Below are 26,873 nucleotides of genomic sequence, written 5' to 3' on the forward strand. Positions count from 1 at the left end.
CAGCTTCAAGGCCTTAAAAAAGAGAGAAGAATTATTCACACAGAAGACTGTTTCAGTTGAATTCCTAGAGTAACTGGAAAGAGAAACCCTAATTGCATCATCAGAGTCATTCTGAGTGACTTACTACAGAAAGAACACACTTGAGTCATTTATGGAAAATGCAGTTATAAAAATGATATGAAAACTCAAAGAGCCATCAACTTTGTACTTACAAGAATTTGCTGATTACTGGACAAAAGAATACTTTATGATTTATGACCCAAGAAGAAAACAATTCTGATTAATTTCATCAATTCAGTTTATAGGACATAAGGTGATTTTGTATAAGTCTCTAAGTTAAAAGGAAATATAATCAGTATGAAAAATTTATAGACTGCTATATTTAAAACTGTGGGATATTTTTCCTTTAGTTTTTCTATTTATCTGTTACCAGATTTCTCACAAGGCAAAGATATTATAACCCCTAGATTTTAGGTCATTACTTTTTATTCTTTTTCTGATTTTGACCACCTACAGAGTAAAGAGCAATATAAGAATTCTAAACTTTTTCTTATTAATCTTGTCTGCTTTTTAATTTAGTAAAATTCCATATTGGGGAAGTCTCACCTTCCCAAATATAAGAAAACAGGGGTCTTCAAAGCATGCCTTCTTTGGAATAAGAAAATGCATATAAAATTCTTAGTCTAATCACTGGCACATAATTAAAGCTCAATGTTAGCCAAAGTTGTTGAAAGTAAAAAAAATAAATAAAAGTCAGATGAACGAAAATATTGGAATGTACTCCAATCTGTTTAAGACTTTGAAGCTTTCTGAAAACATTCATAATTATCTAAGTTTAACTTTTTTTCTGAATCTGAAAAAACTCAACCATGAGGTTCACCAAATTCTCTCAGTAGCATGCCTATGGGAAAGAAGAGGCAAATAGTAGTGCTTGGCTTTGAAAATCTGTGCTGTGAGGATAGCTCCTGGGGAAGGGGTGAGGAAGTGGTCTCCAGGTTCTATTGCAATGTGCAAAGGAGAACAGCAAATTCAAGTTTAGCCCAGGCCAGTACCCAGAATCTGGTGGGAGAGAAATTGAATAGACTCTGCAGGAGTCACCAGATGGTTTTAGGGCCCCATAAAGGGGAGGCGGTAGGGGTGATCATAGGCTCTCCATTTACTCTGTAGAAGAACGACAGCACTAGCTAAGAGTTTAGAGGGCCACATCCAGCACTTGGTAACTAGGGATAGTTAAGAGTTAGTATGCCAAGCAAAAATTTAGGCTAGAGAAGTCTTCATTTCTTTTGCAGAAAACCTAGAATATAATGAGAATATTGAGATAGATACTATTCAGAGAAACTATTAAAATGCATTGTGACAGGAGGCAGGAAGAAGACTTTCATTCAGGGGTCACAGAAATTACAAGTATGAACATCATAAAACTACTTTCAGTGCTGATGGGTACATAACCAAAATGTCTTCTGCTTATCTGCAGAGATTTGCTTCTTACTTTAAGTGAGTTGAGACTTCAAAAAATCAGCCTAAAGAGTATTTCACTGAGGCAGTTGTGTCCAAAACTCTATTTGATGTTGCATTTTTAATAGTACATTGTGACAATAAATTTACTGCTATGTAGTATTCAACATATATTGTTTTAATTTTTATGATAACTCTGCAGTAGTATAATTATCCCCATTTTACATAAGAAAACTGAGATTCAGAGATGTTTAGGCATCAGTATCTCATTGACCTGGGATTACTCATCAGTCTGTTTAGCTCCAAAGGGTTTCTATCACACTGCTTTTTAAAAGTTTTTATTTAAATTCCAGTTAACATAAAATGTAATATTAGTTTCAGGTGTACAATATACTGATGCTATACTTCCATACATCACCCAGTGCTCATCAAAAGTGCACTGCTTAATCCCCATCACATATTTAATTCATCCCCCATCCACCTCCCCTCTGGTAACCATCAGTTTGCTCTCTATAGTTAAGAGTCTGTTTCTTTTTTTTTTTTTTTAAGATTTTATTTATTTATTTGAGAGAGAGAAAGAGAGCAGAGGGAAAGAACATGAGCCGGGGTAGAGGGGCAGAGGGAGGAGAAGCAGGCTCCCCACTGAGCAGGGAGCCCAACGTGGGGCTGGATCCCAGGACCCAGGGATCATGACCTGAGCCAAAGGCAGATGCTTAACCAACTGAGCCACCCAGTCACCCCTAAGTCCTGGTTTGCCTCTCTCTCTCTCTTTTTTCCCCTTTGCTCATTCATTAAATTTCACATATGAATAAAATCATGTGGTATTTGCCTTTCTCTGACTCACTTATTTCACTTAGCATTATACTCTCTAGCCCTATCCATGTCTTTGCAAATCGGAAGATTTTATTCTTTTTTATGGCTGAATAATATTCCTGTGTGTGTGTGTGTGTGTGTGTGTGTGTGTGTGTGTGTGTGTGTGTGTAATTTCTTTATCCATTCGTCCATCAGTGGACACTCAAGCTATTTGCATAATTTGGCTATTATAAATAATGCTGCTATAAACATAAGGGTGCATGAATCCCTTTGAATTAGTAGTTTTGTATTCTTTGGGTAAATACCTAGTAGCACAATTGCTGGATCATAAAGTAATTCTATTTTTAACTTTTTGAGGACACACGATACCATTTTCCAGAGTGGCTGCAGCAACCAGTTTGCATTCCCACCAACAGTACACAAGAGTTCCTCTTTCTCCACATCCTCACCAACACCTGTTGTTTCTTTCTTTCTTTTTTTTTTTAAGATTTTATTTATTTATTTTACAGGGAGAGACACAGCAAGAGAGGGAACACAAGCAGGGGCAGAGGGAGAGGGAGAAGCAGGCTTCCTGCTGAGCAGGGAGCCCGATGCGGGGCTCAATCCCAGGACCCTGGGATCATGACCTGAGCTGAAGGCAGACGCTTAACGACTGAGCCACCCAGGCGCCCCAACACCTGTTGTTTCTTGTGTTCTTGATTTCAGCCATTCTGACAAATGTGAGGTGATATCTCACTGTAGTTGTGATTTATATTTCCCTGATGATGAGCATCTTTTCATGGTCTATTGGTCATCTGTACGTCTTCTTTGGAAAAATGTTCATGTCTTCTGCCCATTTTTTTCAAGATTTATTTATTTGAGAGAGAGAGAAAAAAAAACTAGGAGGAGTGGCAGAGGGAGAGAGAATCTCAAGCAGACTCCATGCTGAGTATGGAGCATGACATGGGGCTCAATCCCACTATCATGAGATCACAACCTGAGCTGAAATCAAGAGTCAGATGCTCAACTGACTGTGCCACCCAGGTGCCCCTGCCTGTTTTTAAATGAATTAGTTTTTGGGGGGTGTTGACTCTATAAGTTCTTTATATATTTTGGATACTGGCCCTTTATCAGATATGTCATTTACAAATATCTTCTTCCATTTTGTAGGTTGCCTTATAGTTCTATTGTTTTCTTCACTGTGCAGATGCTTTCTATTTTGATGAAGTCCAGATAGTTTATTTTTGCTTTGGTTTCCCATGCCTCAGGAGACATATCTAGAAAGATATGTAGCAACGGCTAATGTCAAAGAGGTTACTTACTGCCTGTGTTCTCTTATAGGATTTTTATGGTTTTTAGGTCTCACATTTAGGTCTTTAATCCATTTCAAATTTATTTTTGAGTTTGGCAGAAGAAAGTGATCCAGTTTTATCTTTTGCATGTAGCTCTCCAGTTTTCCCAATACCATTTGATGAAAAGACTATCTTTTTCCCATTGGATATCCTATCCTGCTTTGTTGAAGATTAATTGACCATATACTTATGGGGTTCAGTTGTGGGTTTTCTGTTCTGTTCTAGTCATATATGTGTCTATTTTTGTGTCAATACCATACTGTTTTGATTATTACAGCTTTGTAATACAACTTGAAGTCTGACATTGTGATGCTTCCAACTTTGCTTTTCTTTTTCAAGGTTGCTTTGGAAATTCTGGTTTTTTTGTGGTTCCACACAAATTTCAGGATTGTTCTAACTCTGTGAAAAATGCTGTTGGTATTTTGATGTGGATTGCATTAAATGTTTAGATTGCTTTTGGTAGTATAGACATTTTAACAATATTAGTTCTTACAATCCCTGAGCATAGAATGTCTTTCCATTTCTTTATGTCACTTTTATTATCTTTCATCAGTGTTTTATAGTTTTCAGAGTACAAATCTTTCACCTCTTTGGTTAGGTTTATTCCCAAGTATCTTATTGTTTTGGGTACAATTGTAAATGGGATTGTTTTCTTAATTTCTATTTCTACTGCTTCATTCTTGTTGTATAGAAATGAAATTTATTTCTGCTCATGGATTTGTATCCTGAAACTTTACTGAATTTGTTTATCAGTTATAGCAGTTTTTTTGGTATAGTCTTTAGGATTTTCTATATATAGTATCATGTCATCTGCAAATAGTGAAAGTTTTACTTCTTCCTTACTGATTTGGATGCCTTTTATTTTTGTTATCTGATTGTTGTGGCTAGGACTCAGAACTACGTTGACAAAAAAAATGGTGAGAGTAGAAATCCTTTTCTTGTTCTTGACCTGAGAGCCGAGAGAGAGCTCTAAGCTGAGAGCTTTTCCCCATTAAGGAGGATGTTAGCTGTGGGTTTCTCATAGATGGCCTTTATTATGTTGAGGTATGTTCTCTCTAAACCTATTTGTTGAGGTTTTTTTTATCATGAATGGATGTTATACTTTGTCAAAAATAGATGCTTTTCCTGCATCTGTTGAAATGACCACGTTTTTTTTCCCTTTCTTTTATTAATGTGATGTATCACATTGATTGATTTGCAAATATTGAACCACCCTTGCAACCCAGGAATAAATCCCACTCAATTGTGGTGAATGATTTCTTTAATGTATTGTTGAATTTGATTTGCTAGTATTTTTTTTTTTTGAGAATTTTTGCATCCATGCCATCAGGGATATTGGCTTATAGTTCTCTTTTTCACTGGTGGCTCTAACTAGTTTTGGTATCAGAGTAATAATGGCCTCATAGAATGAATTTGGGAGTTTTCCTTCCTTTTCTATTTTTTGGAATAGTTTGAAAAGAATAGAGTTAATAAACTCTTCTTTAAATAATTGGTAGAATTTGCCTGTGAAGCCATCTGGCCCTGAACTATTTTTTGTTGAGATTTTTTTGATTACTGATTCCATTTCTTTCCTGGTTATCAGTCTTTTCAAGTTTTCTATTTCTGTTTCAGTTTTGATAGTTTATATGTTTCCAGGAATTTGTTCATTTCTTCCAGATTGTCCAATTTGTTGGCATGTAGTTATTTTCAATTGCTTGTGTTTCTGTGGTGTCGGTTGTTACTTCTCCTCTCTCATTTGTGATTTTATTTATTTGAGGCCTCTCTCTTTTTTTCTTGATAAGTCTGGCTAGAGGTTTATCAATTTTACTAATTTTTCCAAAGAACTAGCTCCTGGTTTCATTGATCTTTTCTATTGCTGTTTTTTTTTCATTTCTATATCATTTATTTCTGCTCTGATCTTTCTTATTTCCTTCCTTATGCTGGTTTTAGGTTTCATTTGTTGTTCTTTTTCTAGCTCCAATTAGGTGTAAGGTAAGGTTGTATATTTGAGATTTTTCTTGCTTCTTGATGTAGGCCTGTGTTGCTGTATATTTCACTCTTAAGAACCACTTTTGCTGCATCCCAAAGGTTTTGGACCATTGTATTTTCATTTTCATTTGTTTCCATGTATTTTATTTTTATTTTTCTTTGATTTCTTGGTTGATCCATTCAATGTGTGGTAGCATGTTGTTTAACCTCCTTGTATTTGTGTTCTTTCCAAATTTTTGGTTGTGGTTGACTTCTTGTTCACAGTGTTGTGGTCAGAAAAGGTGCATGGTATGATTTCAATCATTTTTTATTTGTTGAGGCCTGTTTTTGACCTAATATGTGCTCTATTCTGGAGAACGTACCATGTGCAGTTGAAAAAAATGTGTATTCTGCTGTTTTAGGATAGAATTTCTGAATGTATCTGTTAAGTCCATCTGATCCAGTGTGTCATTCAAATCCACTGTGTGTTTGTTGATGCTGTGTTTAGATGATCTGTCTACTGATGTTAGTCAGTTGTTAAGGTGCCCTACTATTATTGTATTATTTTCAATTAGTCCCTTTATTTTTGTTATTACTTGTTTTATATATTTTGGTGCTCCCATGTTGGGTGCATAAATATTTACAATTATTAATTCTTCTTGTTCAATCATCCCCTTTATGATTATATAATGCCCTTCTTTGTCTCTCCTGCAGTCTTTGTTTTAAAGTCTAGTTCATCCCATATAAGTATTGTTAGCCTGGCTTTCTTTTGACATGTACTTTGCATGATAAATGTGCCTCTACCCCTCACTTTCAATCTGCAGGTGTCTTTATTTCTAAAATGAGTCTCTTGGAGGCAGCCTATAGGGTCTTGTGTTTTTATCCATTCTGATGCCCTATGTCTTTTGTTTGGAGTGTTTAGTACATTTATATTCAAAGTAATTACTGATAGATATGTGTTTTTATTTTTTATTTTATTTTACTTTTATTTTTTATTACTTGTTTTGTCATTGCTCTGGAGATTTTCTCTGATCCTCTCTTGTCTTTGTCATTTTTGGTCTCTCCTTTGCACTCAAAGAGTCCCTTTAACATTTCTTGCAGGGCTGGTTTAGCAGTCACAGATTTCTTTGAGTTTTATTTGTCTGGGAAGCTCTTTATTTCTCTTCCTATTCTGAGACACTCCCTGAAGTTCTAGGCCCTGGGCACTTTATAACTCTTCTTCACAAGGCCATTACTTTCAGGAGCAGGAGACATAACTGGCTTTTCTAACACAGAGAAGAAAACAGAAACTTAGACAAAAATGCCAAGGCAGAGGAATTTATTCCAAATTAAGGAATAAGATAAGGCCATGGCCAGAAATCTAAACAAAACAGATACAAGTAACATGCCTGCTGGAGAATTTAAAGCAACAATCATAATGATACTTGAGAAAAGAATAGAAAATATCAATGAGACTCTTACCACAGAGAAAAAAGAATTAAAGAGTCAATCAGAGATGAACAATATAATAAACAAGATTGAAAACAGTTTTGATGCAATTAACAGCAGGCTGGAAGAAGCAGAGGGACAAATTAGTGACTTAGAAGACAAAATAATGGAAAATAATGAAGGTGAACAAAAGAGAGAAAGAATTATGGGACACGAGAATAGACTTAGGGAACTCATGACTCCATCAAATATAATAACATTCATATTATAGAAGTTTGAGAAGAATAAGAGAGAGTAAAGGGAGCAGAAAATTTATTTCAAGAAATAATATCAGAACACTTCCCTAATCTAGGGAAAGAAATAGACATCCAGATCCAGGAAGCAGAGAACTCCCATCAAAATCAACACAAGTAAGCTAACACTAAGACATATTGTAATTAAGTTTGCAAAATATAGTGATAAAGAAAAATCTTACAAGCAGCAAAACAAAAGAAGTCCTTAACTTACAAAGGAAAACCCGTAAGACTAGCTGGAGATTTCTCAAAAAAATCTTGGCAAGCCAGAAGGGAGTGGCATGATATATTCAAAGTGATGAATGGAAGAAATCTGCAGTCAAGAATACTCTATCCAGCAAGCCTACCATGCTCCTTTTTATAACTGGGTTTTGTAATAATTAGGAAAATATTGTGCAAACTATAAAGGGTTTTTTTATTGGCTTACATGCTTGAAATGACCAGAGATAAGGCAGGCTTTGGCTCATTGCAGTAGATGGTTGAACTCAGCTGTTCTGTAGGTCAACTCTGCCTTTCCTCTTCTTATACTTCCACTCCACTGGGCTGCAGTAGGGTCAAGTGTCACAACCAGGCACCAGATCATCAGAGGACAAAAAAATTCAGAGAATGAAAGCCCTACATTTCATTCTGGTTGGACCAACTCATTTGAAGTGTACTGGACAGTCACCAAGATGAGGATGTGTGAGTTATGCTAAATGACTAAAGTCATCTAGAATTTCTTTCCTGCTGCCAGAGGTGGGATCAACCCACTGGAACTAAATAACTACTTCCTAGTGGCCAAGGAGGGGATTGGATGCTCTTCATGGAAGGAACCACTAATCTCCACTACAATTTCTAGTAAATGTGGAGTGAATTAAACAGAAAAAAAAGATTTATTTTTAAAATTTTCTGTCAGATAACATTTTATTTTAGTAAAAACTTTTTATTTTTTAGTTGTTAAGTCTATTCATATTATTAAGTATTCATGTGCCATAAACAAGCAAACAAATAAACCAGCATAATAGCAAAGGTTAAATGATTACAGTTTAGTTTCTTAAAATTTTAAGGAGGCAGACTTTCCACATTAGTGGAGTGAAAAAATAGTGAAGATTGTAAACATAAATATAGGAAATGTTTTGGTGATGCATGCTTGGAAAAGCCATTTGAAAATTACTGATAAACTAAAAATAAATGTAGTGGAATGAACTTTGTGATTAGTACCCTGGTTACTGATCTTACACAGAGACAGTCATCTTAATATAATGATTACTGCTGATGCTAAATTGGGACAGAGCTACTCACAGTAGGAAGCACTAACAAACAAACACCCTAACACTCTTTAAAGCATGAGGAGAAAGAACAGAATGCTATCATTATGAATCCTTTATCCATTCACAAAATACAAATAACATGCCCAAGAAAGTCTAAGGAAACCAAGAAGCAGTCACATGAATAGCAAATGGAATATTATAGCAATGCAATATTGTTCAATACAAGAAGAGAATGGGCTGAAATAAACAATTTTCCTTGGCCTAATGCTACCTGACAGAACAGAAACACAAGCTGTTTGAAGAGCCATCTCTTCTCCTTGGCCCGTAAAACCTATTCGGCCTTAATATAGCTCCCCGCACAGAGGCTGAGCTCAATAAATATTTGTGGAACTCATAAAGAGTGTGGTGATAAGTACCAGTGAGAGCAGTATTAAAAATAGCCACTATTCCCAGATATTTCTTAGTGACTAGAGTATTTATTCTTAAGTAGGTGCTTACTGTGTTCAAAGTGTCTGGTATTCCAATTCCGGTATTCTTTCTCCTCAAGTTCCCTAAAGGATTTCTTTTTGTCTTTACATCGGCATATCTTGTATTACTTCATAAATAAAATAGAAGCCATCAATGAGAAGTGCCTAGGCATTTCCTCTTCGAGTTTTTGTCTGTTGCTGAAAGCACCCGTCCTTCCAAGTCCTGAAGTTCACACTTTTGCCTGGGCACTTTACCCCCTCTTGAATTGCCTCATCAATTTTCTCTGTCTTTTCTGGATATTCTAGATATTTTAGCTCCACCTCTCTCTTACCCTTCACCATAGAAACATACTCAGTTATCCTCCTTCCATATTAATTTTTAAAAATGAACACATGTCTTTTTTCTGAACTCTCATATCTTTCAAGTTAAGATCATCTCTCTCTTTCTCTTAGTCACCAAATTATTTAAAAGAAATTGCCCACCCTTGATTTCCCAATTTCCTCAATTCACCATCACTTAAGTCAACTACAATTGGACCTTAATGTTTACAATTCTAATAAAATGACACAAATCTCAGAAGAAATCCTGACTTCCAAATTCAACTGGACTGTTTCCAAATGGAGGTGCACATATTCTAAAGTAGACAGGAAACAACACACATGACTATAAGAACAGAATATCAGTCATTTGTCCTTCTATGCACTTGGCACAAAGCCATGAAGAGAAAACGTCTGTTAAATAGAATTATGTGAGAATTCCCTTATGAATAGAAGTATGTGTGTAGTCAAAATGTGCAGTACTCATAATACATTCTTATTTTTACATATCCTCCAAGCTTTTACTGCAAATATATGTTGCAAAAAGTACAGCATTTAAATTACAATCTGTTGTGTACTTTCTGTTATATTGCTCTGAATAAATATCTGAAACGCCTTGAGTGCTGAATGCCAAGGATGATTGAAATCCCTCTGAGCCATAAATTTAAAATGTGTTCTCTGTGGTGGTGAGGATTTTTGCATTATGTAAAAGATATAATTGGATACTCTATCCTGAAAGGAAGACAGGATAAATATTACAGAATTCTGCATATCTAATTTCCCTCCTTTTAAAAGTAGAAATAGGTTGTATCAGCTTACATGAAAGTGGAAAATAAAATATAAAATGATACAAGTCAACATCCATTTAGTTTTTTCTTCCTCTGATTCAAGTAGCCCCTAATTTTAACATTCAGACTAGCAGCTGACTTTTTGTTGATGCTATTGTTAAGTTCAGTCTAGCATCTTAGTGAATGAATGAGAATTTCAGTCTGTTGAGTGAGGAATTAGGTCCTCCTGAAATTTCAGAGTCTGCCAAACCTCAGAGACTCTGACCTTCTGCTATGACTGCCAAATCATAGCAGAGCCATTTTTCAGCAGTTTTCCAAACATGGGTAGCCAAAGAGATGAGTAGGCATTATACTGCTGCTTAAAACCTGTAATTTCAAGAGCACTGAATAGGCTAACAATTTCCTAAACATTTCCCAAGCAGACTAGAGAGAAACAAGCATTTAGAAAATTTATGCTTAGTCTTTAAAGGCTTTTAGGGGGCGCCTGGGTGGCTCAGTTGGTTAAGCAACTGCCTTCAGCTCGGGTCATGATCCTGGAGTCCTGGGATCGAGTCTCATATCGGGCTCCCTGCTCGGGGAGGGGGAGTCTGCTTCTCCCTCTGACCCTCCCCCCTCTCATGTGCTCTCTCTCTCTCTCTCTCTCATTCAAGCTCTCTCAAATAAATAAATAAAAATCTTTAAAAAAAATAAAGGCGTTTAGGGAGGGGAAAGTCATATTTTATAGAGGTAACTAATTTTTAAAGTAAGAATTATAAATTGCTGGGTAGTTAATCATCAAGAATGGGTTTGCCTGGTTTAATTACTACATAATAATCACCTATAAGCAGAGTCCTAAAAAGCATATGTTTGCTAAGAGGAGGGAAATAGGTGCAAGCATTAACTCGTCCTGGTCACTGGTACAGCAGCACACAAGGGTTAATGGGTTAATAACAGATGTAGGACGAGTGTGCCAGGGTATAAAGTCGTAATGGGGGGGCAGGCAATACAAGAGCAATGGGAAGAAGCAGAGGACATTTTTTAACCTCATAATTTTGTCTAGAATCAGCTCAACTGCCAGGTAAATGAAATGGGAACTGTGTGTGTGTGTGTGTGTGTGTGTGTGTGTGTGTGTGTGTGTGTGTGTGTGTGTGTGTTTAGGATCAGAGATAATGTTTAAAATCATCCATTTCAAGAAATACTGCCAATCAAATGGAAAGATGACTGACATGTTTGTTCCATTGGCAGATGGTTTAGATGTTGATTTTGTTAGTGTATAAGCTGTTTGGCTTGGGTGTCTACATACTGCTTTTTAAAGGTGACTAAAAATCTCTGCACCTGCCAAATCTCATATTTAACATTCAGCAGTTGGTGGTGATGGCAGGAATATCATTCAGAGATAAAAATCTCTATTAGTCATGCTATTTTAGGTGGACTATTATCAAAACCTAAGCAAATGGAAACCTGGATTAATTAAAACTTAAATTCAAGGTCTGATTTTTGTCCTTTGAGCCTGCTAAGACACAGTCTAATATTCAGCACTTAATCGACTTCACAAAAGCATCATAGTAACATGAATGGATAATCTAAGACCATAATAAACAGTGGCATTTACTATACTTTAATAACCATAATGACCTGCAAATGTAGAAACATCAGTTCCCAAAATTTTGGGAGCTGCTTTTGTTTCAACATATTAAGCCCTCCAATATGTTACAATAAACTCTACTGTATTTTTTTGGTTTCTAAGTTGTATCATAATTGGGCTATATATTTTTATTCAGACCATATATTTAGAGACATCTGATTTCAAAAAAGCAAGCAAAAGTGCCTTGTAAAAATGTCATATTGTTTATATCATGCCTCCACATACTATCATAGCTATCGATTAAAATGTGATAGCTTTTTTTTAATTAAAGAAGGAATCATTCAACATACTGCATGGAGCACTGGGTGTTATACGCAAACAATGAATCATGGAACACTACATCAAAAACTAATGATGTAATGTATGGTGATTAACATAACATAATGATAAAAAAAGAAAGAAAAACAATGTAAAATAAAGAAGGAATCAAATATCACTGATTAAAAGTAGATACTATTTAATACAAATGTACATATTGTACTTTTAAATGCATTATATTTGCAAAAAACTATTACATCTCTTGAAGATTTTTATCTTTTCTTATACCAGAGAACAATGTTCAATGTAATAACAGCAGCTGTTTTAGCTATTAATAGCGACTGTGTACCAGGCGGTGCTGAGGGTCAGGAATAAAACATTCAAAAAGAAAGTATTTTTCTGCTTTGGCAAAGTTTGAGGTCTAACCATTCATGTAAGAAAACTGTATACAATGACAGAGGGCAGCCATTCTTTTTTTTTTAATATTTTATTTATTTGAGAGAGAGCATGAGAGAGAGAGAGAGATCACAAGCAGGGGGCAAGAGTAGGGAGGGAGAAGCAGACTCCCCACTGAACAGGGAGCCCGATGTGAGGCTCGATCCCAGGACCCTGGGATCATGACCTGCGCCAAAGGCAGATGCTTAACCGACTGAGCCACCCAGGCACCCAGAGAGCAGCCATTCTTTACCACAACTTGTCTGCAATATTAAATCTATTGCCATGCCAAAGAAATAAAATGGTTTAACATATTGAAATCCATTTTTTTAAGAATTGTATTTTAAAAACAAAACAAAATTTATTGGTTAAAAGTGAATTTCACTTTTATGATTCTAAAATTGCAAGTTGGTCTACTATTTAATTACTGCCAAAAAAGGAGTGTTAATCAACCTCACTAAAAAAACAATCTCATTGTTTTTGTTAGATACAGAGCAACACTTTTTTGACTTACAACTTAATTTTAGACACAATTTTGAGTCATTTATTTACTTCTACATATGACTTGCAACCCAACTTATCCTGCAGGACATGCCTGGAAATTACAGTGCTCAAGGTTAAGTGGTCTATAGAGGCCATGCTGGGTTTTGTAATTGCCCTGAGTATTTAAATATACACGATATACTTTTTTTCCAGGCTGGAATTATTGTGGCCAGAATCAAGAGGCCTTTTTTATCTCTGAGTTAAAGCAGACTGCAAAGTTCCTGATGAGGAACTTTGGGACCAACTTTTCCCAATGGATATTTCTGAGTAGCAATGGAGTAGCTATCACCCCAGCTCCTTCTAGGGCTCCTCCTCCTTCCTTAGAAATGCTGGTCTGCTCCCAGGCCACATAGCAATAAAATGTGTGGCTCTGTTCTTCATCAATAACGCAAAGTAGTTACACTCTCGGCACTTGTTAGGGAGCCTAACTACAAATTATAGCTGCTCGGTACCATTCAAAACTTTAGTTAAGAGAGTAGTATCTGTGGAAGGTTTCCTGAAATGTAATTCAATCCGCATAGAGGAACCATTAAAACCCACCCATGGATTATGTATGGCTGATGAACAGAGAAATGCTCACCTAGACATCCAAATGTTATCCCCCACAGAAACACCCCTAGTAAGTTGTGTTTCACCTTGGCATTGTGCCCTGGGCTTACAATGAAGGACTGTAACAAACAGTCTCATGAAACTCCTTGATGTAGTTGCTGCAACAGTTTCTTGAGGACACTGTTCACTATGTCACAGTGTCCTTTTTATTAGGACTCAAAGGAGGAATTTTTCTCCAGACTCTGTGACAGGAATAATTGGGCTTCTTCTAAGCAACAGGTGGGTTTCCTTTCTATGGGCACTGGGCAACTTGTTTCCCCTAACGTTGCCCTCTTTTCTTTGACTGCTTTGAAACTCGAGTCAAGTGTGTGGCCTGCCTCAAGCAAATTTAGAAGCCCTTAGGGCACTCTTGAATTCATCTCCTGTTTCCTTCTTTTGCTTTCCTTCTTTCTCATCTCCCCCATTATCTGTTTATTTTTTTTACTTCAATTTATCTAAATATATAAAAGCTGGCCTAAATTCTTTTCTGGAAGAGGATGTGATAAATAAGGAAGATTAATGACATGAGATACAAACAGCATACATTTCCCATTTTCCCATTTCAGTCTTATTTTTTTGACTGAGAGACAAGAAGCCAGCTTTTGCCCCAGGAACAAAAACAAACAAACAAAAACCCTTATTCTTAATTTCTAATTGTAAAAGGACTCATTGGATTTGAAGAAGAAAATAAAAAGATTGAGGCTGTGAAATGAATCTTTTTCCTTCCAGTTGCAAGACCACATAAAGAATTCTCAGACCTAAGAGGAGCAGAAGAGAAAAGAAATTAGAGTAAGAAGCAATGTCGTAGCCTGTCTCTGTTCACATCCTCAGCTCACAGGGACTAACACCTGTCCTATCCTGGCTGGAGCTCTGGCAGTCAGCAGCCTCACAGAAGTGATCAAGAGGACCTTATAGGGATGTCTGGTTGGCTCAGTCTGTTCAGCGTCTGCCTTTGGCTCAGGTCATGATCCCAGAGTCCTGCAATCAAGCCCCGTGTCGGGCTCCCTGCTCGGTGGGGAGTCTGCTTCTCCCTCTCCCTCTGTGCCTCCACCCTGCTCATGCTCTCTCTCTCTCGCTCACCCTCTCTTTCTTGAATATATAAAATAAAATCTTAAAAAAAAAAGGACCTTATAGAGGAATAAGGGTAACCACTGACACCTAAATGCTTGTGGTCCTCAGACAGGCAGAGATAAACAGACAGTTCTTTGGCAGCCAGACCCAGGAAGATATCTTTAGAACTTCAGAGGCTGGGCATCAAAGGACAATGGTGTGCCTGGGGTTAGTGCAAGAGGGCTAGCAGAACAAAGGCCACAGATGTGCCAACACTGAGAGCTATACTGGGACAGTCTGTCTCCTGCGAAAAAGACCAGCATGGGCTTTGCATGACAGTGAGGCAGGATCGCTCCTCTCCAGCTATTTTCCTGATGGCAGGTAGGTCTCTTGGAGTTTAGAAAGAGAAGCAGGATGAGAAACAGCAAGAGAGCCCCAAGAACAGGGAACAAAAATGAGACTGGGTTAAACTTAGAATGAATGACAAATACTTGTGCTCATGAAGGAAAACCCACCCAGAACCTAAGTTAATCTGCCGTCAGGCAAGTTGGTACCTCAAGTGTAAGGAAATTATGAAGGGTAATATTTGAAAGTTACACTTTTCAATTTGTGACCAAAATATGTGTCGGTTAAGTAAATAATATTCATATTTGAATGTATATATAACTCTAATCTAGATTCTCTTCCTATCTCTCTTTTTTAGAGATTGTTCTTTCTGGGGTCGCCTGGGTGACTCAGTCAGTTAAGTGTTTTGACTCTTGATTTCAGCTCAGGTCATGATCTCAGGTTCATGAGATCGAGCCCTGCGACAGGCTCTACGCGGAGAATGGAGCCTACTTAAGATTCTCCCACTCCCTTTGCCCCTCTGCCAACCTTTCCCTCTCTTAAAAAAATGTTCTTTCTGAAGTCAGCAAGCATATAGTGTAATATGGATATATCTAAATTCCTATTTCCAGTCTCTGTTCTTAGGCTCTGAGGAGCAGTTCCTGAACACCAGGCTTCTTTTGGTTCATATGGCACAGCCTTCTCATAGTCTTCCTCCTACCGGTCTGGTTATTCCTTTCCTGTGTTTTTACTGTCGTAAATTTTGTATGTATGCCATTCAACTTTAAATGCATATTATATTCTGGGACGCCTGGTTGGTTCAGTCAATTAAGCGTCTGCCTTTGGCTCAAGTCATGATCCCAGGTCATGATCAAGTCCCACATTGGGTTCTCTGCTCAGTGAGGAGTCTGCTTCTCCCTCTGTCTCTACCCCCTCCCCCCTGCTTGTGCTCTCTCTTGCTATCTTTCTCTCAAATAAATAAATAAAATCTTTTAAAAATGTATATTCTATTCTGGCCTTTCTCCTTCTCCTTTTATACCTCCTACAATGAAGATTTCATCCACTCTCTCAGTTCCCTCTCAGGCAAAATGAGATACAAATCTTTATTTGCAACCATATCTCTTTCAGACTCATATTCTAAACCCTAAATTGTTACCAGGATACTTCTAGTCATATGTCCTATTTATAGCCTCAAACAGGACATACTGAAACAAATTATCCACTTTCCCTAAAGCCTAATTCCATTGCCATGCTTCTGACTGATATCAAGTTACTACCATTCCTTCAAGCTCCTGAACAAAAATATAAACGTTGTCTGTTTTTCTCTCTCACCTACCATATAAACAAGTCAAAGACTTTCTAGCCTTCAGCCTTACATCTGAATCTCTTTACTCCAGTCTCACTGTCATTTCCCCAGTATACATTAGCCCCCATTACTCCATTTCCATAACTGGCTGTGGAGCAAAGAACAGAGATTTTCGTGTTCATATGAACTTGGGTTAGACTACCTTGTCAAATTTTAAATAAATTACTTAAAACTTAGTTTCATCATCTGTAAAATATAGATCAAAATAGCTGCCTTACGAGTTTGATGTGAGAACTTGACATCATTTATCTGAAGACTTAGCACAAGTCTAGGGTATCCACTTAGGAAAATCAACCATCTCAGCTATTCCCACAATTGCTCCTTTCTTTCACCATAGGCTGCTGGGGCTTACTACAGAAAATCATATAATTCTGTAAATTTGGAGTCACAGAGAGTAGCTAGGCTCCCAATAATAATTCATTATTTTTTAAATAGATTTTATTTATTTGAGAGAGAGAGAGCAAGAGAGAGAGGGGCAGCAAGAGAAGCAGACTCTGATGCAGCCTGATGCAGGACTCATTCCTAGAACCCTGGGATCATGACCTGAGCCAAAGACACCACACCGACTGAGTCACCCAGGCGCCCCTATGATTCACTGTTTTTTGTTTTTTTTAACCAGCTGCTGCTTCCTCTTTTACTTTCAGAACACTACTGGACCTTCACCATTCTCCATCAGCTATCTTCCTGTTCTCATTCCATGTAATCTCAAGTATGTCTTTTGCCTTCAACCTTGCATACACAATTGAGTCTGTCTGATATCTCATCTCCCTGCTTTCACACCAATAACTTTATCTAGCTATGCCCCCTTTCTTACTCCCTTGCTTCCAGTTTTAGAAACAGAATTGTCCCTCTTTTGTTCATTGTCAACCCTTCCCCTTCTCTTTTGATCATTTCCCATCCTACGAAGTTTAGGAATTTGTTCTATTAATAATGCCTTTTCTCTGCTACATCCTGAATATCCATGTCCACTTACTCTTTTCCTTAATCTTTAAACACATTTGAATATTCTCTCCCTAAAATGTCCCTCCTTGGTCGTTAAGACTTAAACTTGAGCCACCATGCTAGTCCTCTTTTGCCATTCCAGGAAGAATTTCTTTACGGGATATTCTTATTCACACTATATACTTACTCAATTCTGTATTTCTTAGCCTACTTGAATCAGACTTGCCTCTTTACCCATCGTCTAACTTAGATCGTATCTAGGTGTTCAATGACCCGTCTATTTTAAAGTAGGCCTCTCTGCTGAATTTACATTTGCCACTCATCCCTTCTTGAATTCTCTCTTCTTTTGGCTTCCATGACCCTGCTCTTTCCTACTTCCAGAACTGTCCCTTTATAGTCTTTCTTGTGAGCTCAGTCTGCTTGGTGCTTAAGTGTTTACCTGCACTACTCTCAAATGAAATGTCATGTGTTTTCATACTTTGAACAATCACTTGCATGCAAAGGATTACCAATTATATATTTTTGTTTTCAGTCTCGAGCTCTTCTTTGAGCTCCAGCCCTACATATACAATTCTTGACTCAATTACTCAGCTACACATCTTCATTTAACTCTTCCACAGGCACATCAGCTTCAACATATCCAAGACAACTTATCATCTTTTCACAAGACCTGTTCCTCCTCTTTCATTTCCAAGTTCAGTTACTGATACTGTCATTGCAATAATCAGTTGCCCTCGTCAGAAACTAGTTTTTCTCTTTTCACTCCTACATCAAATCAGTGACTGAATCCAATATTACTAAGTTACTAAATGACTCTCCAGTTCATAACGCTTTCTCCATCCCCAGCACCAATGATATTATTCAAGCCCTTAACATTTCTCACCTGACCTAAAGAATATATCCTAAGTAGTAAGCATACGAAAAACTAATATAGTGGCATAGAGTGAACACTAGGAACTTTGTTTGTGTTCAAATACCAACTCCAATAACTTACTAGTTCTGCAGTCTTAGGAATGCATACAACCTCACTGTCCTTCATTCTCTCTCCATCAGGGAGAATGTAGCATCTTTACCTGGTCAACTGTTACTTACTTATTCCTCAAGGCTCAATTAAGACATCACCTGTTTAAGGATCCCTTCTCAGACACATCGAGTTAAATCAAAAAATCCCTTCTCTATAATATCTTGATATCCTTTGCAACCCCTACTTAAAGTTTATTATATTTCAATCTATTCTGCTGCAATATGTGTTTATTTAATGAAAATTAACTTATTTATGATTGTTAAATAGGGGAATGGTGTAATATAATGCAGACAGCAATATAATTCTAGTTCATTCATAACTTTTCCAAGCCTGCTTTTATTTTGAAGAGATTTAAAGCAAACTTTCTCACAGTTACAGAGAACATGTTAGTAATACATCAAAACCTTAAGGAAAAAGCTGAAAATCTAAGTTCCTTACTCTAGGCAATAGGTTAGTTGCTTCAGAAATTGCTACACTTTCCACAACATTCATTAATCTAGGGAATTTGAAAGTGAAGATGACATAACTATGAAGACATTTCTCGTATGTTAAACACGTTGGGAAAGATTTTTAAATTTTGATATATCTGGTCTGTTATGGGTGAATATTTTCAAAGTCCCTAGAAGGAGACATAAGTGCAAGAGTTAAATATCCGCAAAGAATCAACTGGTTTAGTTAATGGATGCAAATGTCAGTGGAGGTATAGCTGTACTTCCGTTTTTGTTAAGATTGTCATTGCTTTTGTTAGTACTCTGCTTTTAAAAGTTACATAGGCTTTGAGTGGTCTGCCCAATCTTACTTGTTTTCCTTTAAGCCCTGTTACTTTTAATGGAAGTTTTTTAGCACAAAAGTATTTTTCAGGAACATATATATGACACTATTACAGGAACGCCTATACATTAAAAGAGTGCATCTGTTGTCCCATTAATCTGTAATTTCTGAGAGGGAGGACCATCAGGAAATAGCATTTGTACCATCATTCCCTAACTTAATATTGCTCGTGAACTGAATGAAACCACAGAAGATGCTGAATAAATGCTACTTCTTTTTTTCCTCATCTACTGTCCCCTTTTCAGTCTCCCTTAAATTCAGCTGAACCCAAGTCTTTGTGTAGATGCAACTTCCGTGACCAAAAACACTTCAAGCGCTTATCTGGTGAAGTCTGGGTCTCCTGACTTGAGTACTAAGGCTATTAGTCACTCCCAATTTCCTGTGCCAGTCAGTCAAGTCAGCTTGCTGTGTTCTTGCTGCACAATGTATATTAATTTGCTCCCTTATTTTGCTCATGCCCTTTTCTCACCATCTTCCCCAAAATGGACTCCCAACTCCACTCTAATGATCAAAGTCCCCAGGTTGGCTGTGGTGCCACCTCATCTCACTCTCTTCTCCTTGAAGCAGCTCTTGTGATAATATGTAATGTGCATTTGTCATTAACTCTCACATACTATTATTATTCTTTTTGTTAACTATGGTCTAAACAGCATGAAGTTGGCCTGAATCTTACATTTCTTAGAGTTCCACAGTCCAAGATAGAAACTTATATTTAATATAAAGCTGTTAATGATTTAAAAAAAATAAAAATAAGAGAGCCAGAATAAGTCATGTTGGACTGAAGTGAAAACCTAGCAAATCAGTGAAGCATGCTAAGAAGTTGTTGTAATATATATACATGTGAGGTTTTGTGGAACTGAACTCTCTGTATATCATTGGGAATGAGAAGGAAGAAAAGGAAAGAAAAAGGAAAGAAGGGAAATAGAATTACTTTAGGTAAATGAAGAATAAGGATGAATAAAAAATGAATCTAAGTGACAAGTTCCAGTTAAGAAAAAAAATTATCACATCACTGAAACAAACGACACTAAAATTTATTATAGGAAAAAAACAAAGAATGTGGACTTCCTTTTTCTATATTCAGGATGATGTGCAAGATGATGCAGTACAAAAACTGTACCTTGATTAAAATGCAATATATCCTTTATTCCTTAATCCTTTCTCTATCTTGCCTCATTATCTGTGAACTCTTATTAACCCTGGTAACTGATGCTCACCATCCCAAACCAACAGTTGATAAAAACAAACAAAATACCCTAAAATATTCCATATACATTCTACCCATGTAAACATTCCTAGTGTGAGACTCATTTGAATCCAAAATATGCTCATGGTGCCCAAGGGTAATTTAAAATACATTTTAAAATTCCCAGTGTATTAATAGCCTAGGCAAAAACTTAGAATGAAACTTTTAAAAAATTTAACTAATGTATGACCCCTTGACTCTGAATTATATAGTTTAAAGTAAGAAATTATTTTAGTTCACAACCACCCAGTTATTTGATTTAAGGATTTTCCTTTTTGTTCTGAAAACCAGAAGTAAAAGGATAAGAGTGTGTGTTATATTCACAAAATAATAATGTGAAACATCCCCTTCATTTCTTTTAGACTATAATAACTATATCAAGCTAATTTAGAAAATGACTACTTCACAGAACTCCCTGAACATTTCCTTATTTTGTTTTATATGTATTCCTGCAAAAATCTCTTCATTGTACAACAAAATAATTTTAATTGAAAATCAAGAAATTAGAATTATTTCAAATCATTACATAGATCTAGAATGAATGAAACCATCAGATCTGACTACTCCTAGAGCCTAAAGTGTTGTGAGATGTGATGTATGCATTTCTTATTTATTTTTAGAGTGGAAGCTAGAAGATTGGCCCAGTACTCCTAGAAATGCATAAAATTCTAAAATTGTTTAAAATATTTTTTTGTTGTTAAGTGGAGTGATCGTGCCCTTCATTGATATTGTGGAATTATCCTAATACAATCACTATTTTGTCATTACATTTTTAAGAACTTTGATCTTAATGTGTTTCTTAGGCTACCTGTTAAGACTTTCTTATGGAACACTTTCTTAAGGAAAATTATATTTTCTGCAATAAATCTTCTAATCCACAGTTCAAATATAAAGCAATTGAGATTATTCCGCTCAATCAGTCCTTGGATGAAGTCAAAGAAACAATTATATTTTGTGTTGTTTTGTTTTATTCTAGGCATGCCTTTGAATTTCATTATGGTAATAATGAAAACTGATATTTACCTGATTTATTTACTGATAAAACCCCTGAGTGGTTAGATTTGTCATCCACTGTGCCTGAAGCTTTATAGATATTAGCTCATGTAACCCTCCCAAACTCTATTAAATAACTAAGAGTACCATCCCTATTCCATAAAGGAAGAAATCAAGAGTTCAAAAAGTTCTATAACTTGCCCAACCACACATAATTAGAAAGCTGTCCAAATGGTATTTAAGCCTGTGTCTATCTTAAACTATAAACCTTATCCCATCTTGTGTGAGAGATCTTCTCCTTCAGTTTTTTCAAATGAAATTTACTTAACTTTATACTGTACTTTTTTTATATATGTCTTCTCTAATCATAAGCCACTCATCTTCATGATGTGTGTCCGAAACTACAACCTAAATGTAATTTAAAAATGTTATTAAGAAAATGCTATTAATTCCAAATATTGTTAAGATTACATAGTAACATGCATTGTTCTGCTTCTCTCAGATCTACAATTTTAATGTCCTTAGTCAGAAATATTCAGCATGTACACTCTCATTCTCGTACACTTATAGGAGACTGTGGAGATAAAGGGAGATTTTTCATTGCTGGGAAAGAGGCCTGAGCGAGAGTTCAGCTGCCCATTTCTCAACTTACAGGCTGATTAGTTACAACAGTTCAACTAGAGAGTCATTGCCCAGGGCAGTGTTCAAAGTGATAGATTCTATGATATAAACTAGCTGAGGGACATTAAAGCAAGTAGCAGAAGAGGGTCTTTTTGGGGAGGAATGTGGTAGAAAACATGAAAAACAAAATGTACTTTGAGAGTCTCCTGGACCTGATGGGAAGGCCACCCATGCAAGTCCCCTCCTATTGTAACTGCACAAAGGAGAGCACCCTCCTTGGACATTTGCATCTATTTCATGTTCCTTTTTTTAGAGTAATGTGATTTAGCACTGGTGTCTGCTGGATAAAAAGAGTGTGATTAATGTGTTGTACTTCATGTTATAGCATATACTCCCATGTAAGTGATGGAAGACCCTCACATAAATGGATCTGAAAAGGAATAAAATGATGAAAAATTTAGCATAGCCTTTGTCTTTATATGCTTTCGTGGGGACAGCTGAGAGGTCAGGATACTTGGAGACGATGAGGGACATTTTATAGTCTCTGCTGGTAAAAATTTGTTTAACACAGTCTCATGATTAAAAGGAATGTGTATCCTGCTGTGGCACGAAGGTACAAGAGAAGGAATAATAAATTGGTGCCATTGACAAGATGTCATTTGTTATCTGCTTTAAAATGTCAGGTCATGTCATTGTGGTGAAATATTTTCTCTCTTGATGTATGTCTTACAAAGCAGGTTCAATGTTTGGCACTATTCTATTTCAATAAAAGAAAATAGCTTTTAATCTGGAAAGCACTGACACCAGGAGGAAAATAAGGTCAGTGGAGACTCTTACTTGGCCATTTCTCCACAACCCTCCATTAGCACTATATTCAATAGCCCAGTTGGTCCAAATTCTTTCTTTAATTTATCTTTTGAGGAGTGTAATTATCCATCTGCTCTCTTGGCCAAAGGCAGGGAGGAAAAGGGATTTTAGTATAGCAGGGTTACAAAAAGGCCAAAACCTGGTAACTGCACATCCTTATGTGGTATACTTATGAGACTGTTAGATTCTTCATAACTCTTTCTTTCCAAAAGTCTCAGAGTACAAACATAGAAAACAAAGCTGTCCTGGATTATATCAATTAAAAGTAAATGAAAAGAATTTTAAAAGACAAAAATGGAGAAAAATATGAAAGATGTGTTTGTGGGTTATAATACTGTTACACTGATACATAATTTCAATTACTATGAAACATGAATGAAGTAAAACACAGGACATTAAAAGACTCAGTAAGTTGTTTTCCATTTCTCATGTATCCACATTTTCAATATAAACTCATTATAGTGACCTTGGACAGAATATGTTTGTCTTGCACATACTAGACCAAGCTGGCATCTTGAATTATGGAATGATGTTCTCATTGAGCTGGAAGAGCAAAATCCATTTTCGATGGTAGGAAACAAATGACCCAACAAAGGACAAATAAGAAGGTGTCTTATTTCTTTTTGGATGTATCTTGGCTCGATATTTGACACAAAGCTCAAATTACAAGTGTTGAACTATAAAATCAGATAAAATAAGAAAGAGCAAAAATAGCTCTGACCTACTACTGTGTCATAAAGAAAGTCAGTATAGTTGTGCTATAAGAATACTATTCTGCATATAACTCAGCATAAAGATTTTCCTTACAACGCTCACAATAAGTATTCTTACCATCTGTTACCATATAATGTTATTACAATATTATTGATGGTATTCCCTATGCTGTACCTTACATCCCTGGGACTTATTTATTTTTAAGTGGAAGTTCCTACCTTTTAAGCCCCTTCACCTATTTTGCCATTCCCCCAACCCCCTCTCCTCTGGCAATCACCAAATTGTATCTGTGAGTCTGTTTAGTTTGTTGTTGTTGTTGTTGTTATTGTTCATTTGTTTTGTTTTTTAGATTCTGTATGTAAGTGAATTATATGGTATTTGTCTTTACCTGTCTGACTTATCTTATTTAACATAATACCCTCTAGGTTCACCTATGTTGTCATAAATGGCAAGATCTCATTCTTTTTTATGGCTGAGGAGTATTTCAGTGTGTGTGTGTGTGTGTGTGTGTGTGTGTGTGTACCACATCTTTATCCATTCATCTATCAGTGGACATTTGGGCCATGTCTATATCTTGGCTGTCATAAATAATGCTGCAACAAACATAGGGATGCATATATCTTTTTGATTAGTGTTTTATTTTTATCTGCATATCTACCAATAGGGAGGTTTTCACATTATACTCTTTGACATGCCAAGATATCATGGAGGATATCTCAGAGGCTTAGGGACGATTATTATGAAGAGATGAAAAGGTGGGCTTACCCACACTCAAACCCCACTTCAGACCAAGTGACAATTTGTTGTTGTTCTTTACATTTTTTAAAAAAGGCATTGGTTGGGGCAGCCGGGTGGCTCAGTCATTTAAGTGTCTCCCTTCAGCTCAGATCATGATCCCAGGGTCCTGGGATAGAGCCCTGCATTTGGCTCCCTGCCCAGCAGGGAGTCTGCTTCTCCCTCTGCCCCTCCCTCTGCTCATGCTGTCTCCCAAATAAACAAATAAAATCTTTTTTTTTTTTTTTTAAAGGCATTGGTCTGCTGTTAAAACTGGCTTGGAAATAAAAATCTTTTTATCAGAAATCACCTACGTAGATCAGTGTTGCAAATCCAAATGCTCACAATAGCCAGGCCAATCACTTTCTGAACCAGATGGCGGAAATGCTCTGTCTGAATGGAGCTACTGTGCTGCAGCTCACTCTTGTCATACCCAACTCCACGTTTACCAAAATGCTATGCCAAATCTCATTTTTCAGTTATAGTTTACAGTTTTAGATTTTATTCATGGGAAATCTTCTGGGTGTTAATACTGACAAATGATTCAAGTTACATATATGTAAGTATATATATGTGTGTGTCTATCTATCTATCTAGAGGCCAAACTAAACTTACTTATGAGTAGTATGTGACCACCTTCTAGTAGCTGTAAATTAATTATTTTTCAAATTACTGAGGTGTGTTTTTTCAGAACTTTTTGTAGCAAATAACTTACATAGAATGGATTTGCATTACTATTATCTTACTATAAACCAGAACAAATTGAAGAGGCTATTACAGGTAAACAGAAATCCCAGTGAATTTATACAACCTCTAGTCATATTCTGGAACCCAAAAAGAGAAAGGAAATTATCCGCCTCAGAAATACTACTATCTTCCACAAGCATAGGAATTGGTGGGAAGGGTATCATAAGCAAATAAACTAAAGGATAAGAACATTCATGAAAGATGACTGATCTTTAAAGACTTCTGTACACACAAGACAAATCTTCCATATGATAATGAGTGTATCTAACTCCCTCAGAGATTGCATTTAAATGAATTTCCTATGGTGGTGGCAGCTGCTCCTTCCGTTATAGTTAAAAATATCAAGTGTCTATGTTCTTTTTATTCAAAATGTCTACATAGTTAACTAATTTAGGTGAAGATAAAACTGTGCTGAGTCCATGCATTAATTCTTTAAGCTTGTTAGTTTAGTGCCTGAAAACTATGGACATCTATTTTTAAGAGAAAAAAATTAAGATATTTTACACAATAACACATAAGTTACTAAAGAAATGTAAACCTTAAAGGGATTGGACTTTGAAAATATAATGAATGTTCAAATATTCTTTAATATATCTTTAAGGTAGTTTAACGAAAATAACAAATTGTCTCTAAATTCCACAGAAAAACAAAAGACCAACAGTGTAAACTATGGAGAAGGGATGAAATTTGCACAAAAGATGTCTGATGTGGCAGGATGATTTATTGAAACATTAACTTGGATTTTGCTTAGATTGTGATAAACACTTTCCCTTTCTGATTTCAAGAAGATGGTCAATGTTATATGTGGAGGCTGCAGAGTGGTCAGTTCCAAAGGAGGTATTTCTAGGCACAAGGATTTAAGTGCTCTCCTAGGTTTTGTTTGTAAAAATTATAGAATTCCATGGAATTTCTCAAAAGGGAAAGAATGTAGAAAGCAAAGTTTACTAAATGAGGAAAGGTTGGGAGAAACTCCCTTCCAAAACTATAAAAGCAATAGGGTTTTTATGAGTCCCATAACATCTTGCAAATGGCAGAATCTCAGCGGAGAATGGCTCCGTGATACACTGAAGGAGGCTGGACACGGGAAACCAAATATCACCACCTTGCAAGTCAACAGTGCTTGAGGTTGGCATCTGCATTATTAAAACTTAAGTCAGTTTAGACACAGAACACATCAACTATGACCAGAGTAGAGTGAAACCCAAAGGACCCTTCCCCAAATGTTCTGCAACCCATAGGAACCTAAGAAACATTGTTCATTTGTCCATACTTTTTTTAAATGTTTTATTTATTTATTTGACAGAGCGAGACACGGTGAGAGAGGGAACACAAGCAGGGGGAGTGGGAGAGGGAGAAGCAGGCTTCCTGCCGAGCAGGGAGCCCGATGGTGGGGTTCGATCCCAGGACCCTGGGATATGACCTGAGCTGAAGGCAGACACTTAATGACTGAGCCACCCAGGCGCCCCTGCCCATACTTTTTATCATTATATTCTTCCCTCCCAAACAATCCTCAGTAAACTGCAGCTTGGCTCTTGGCTTCACCCTCTTTAGCTAAGATCACCAACAAGCTCTCTGTTGCTAAAACCAAAGGACATTTATCATTAAAGGATTCTTTGACTTGCCACTTTTTCACATGGTCTAAGGTTCCTTTCTTCTTGAAATGTTCTCTCTCCTTGCATTCTGTGATTGTGTATGGATAATCCTTCATAAGCTCCCTTTGGGGCTTTCCTTCCTATACCCATTTCATTAAAGAACTATTCTTCCTTCCTTATGCATATGCTCCTCAGCGCTGTTTCCTTTTCACTCCACATGTTTTCCGGGATAATCCTATGTTTC

The 26,873-nt window shown here is 36.6% G+C and overlaps 1 long non-coding RNA gene across 3 annotated transcripts in view; it reads left to right on the top strand.

The window, feature by feature from the left end:
• Window positions 1-14,847: 14,847 nt before the first annotated feature.
• Window positions 14,848-26,873, top strand: part of LOC113924155 — a 311,104-nt gene continuing 299,078 nt past the window's right edge. For 2 of the 3 annotated variants that reach the window (XR_003520551.2, XR_003520553.2), the window contains exon 1: window positions 14,848-14,969. This is a non-coding gene — a long non-coding RNA (uncharacterized LOC113924155). The remainder of the gene's footprint in view (window positions 14,970-26,873) is intronic. The other variant, XR_003520552.2, reaches the window with a different exon arrangement.

The sequence above is a fragment of the Zalophus californianus genome, chromosome 2 (genome assembly GCF_009762305.2).
Source record: "Zalophus californianus isolate mZalCal1 chromosome 2, mZalCal1.pri.v2, whole genome shotgun sequence".
NCBI lineage: Eukaryota > Metazoa > Chordata > Mammalia > Carnivora > Otariidae > Zalophus > Zalophus californianus.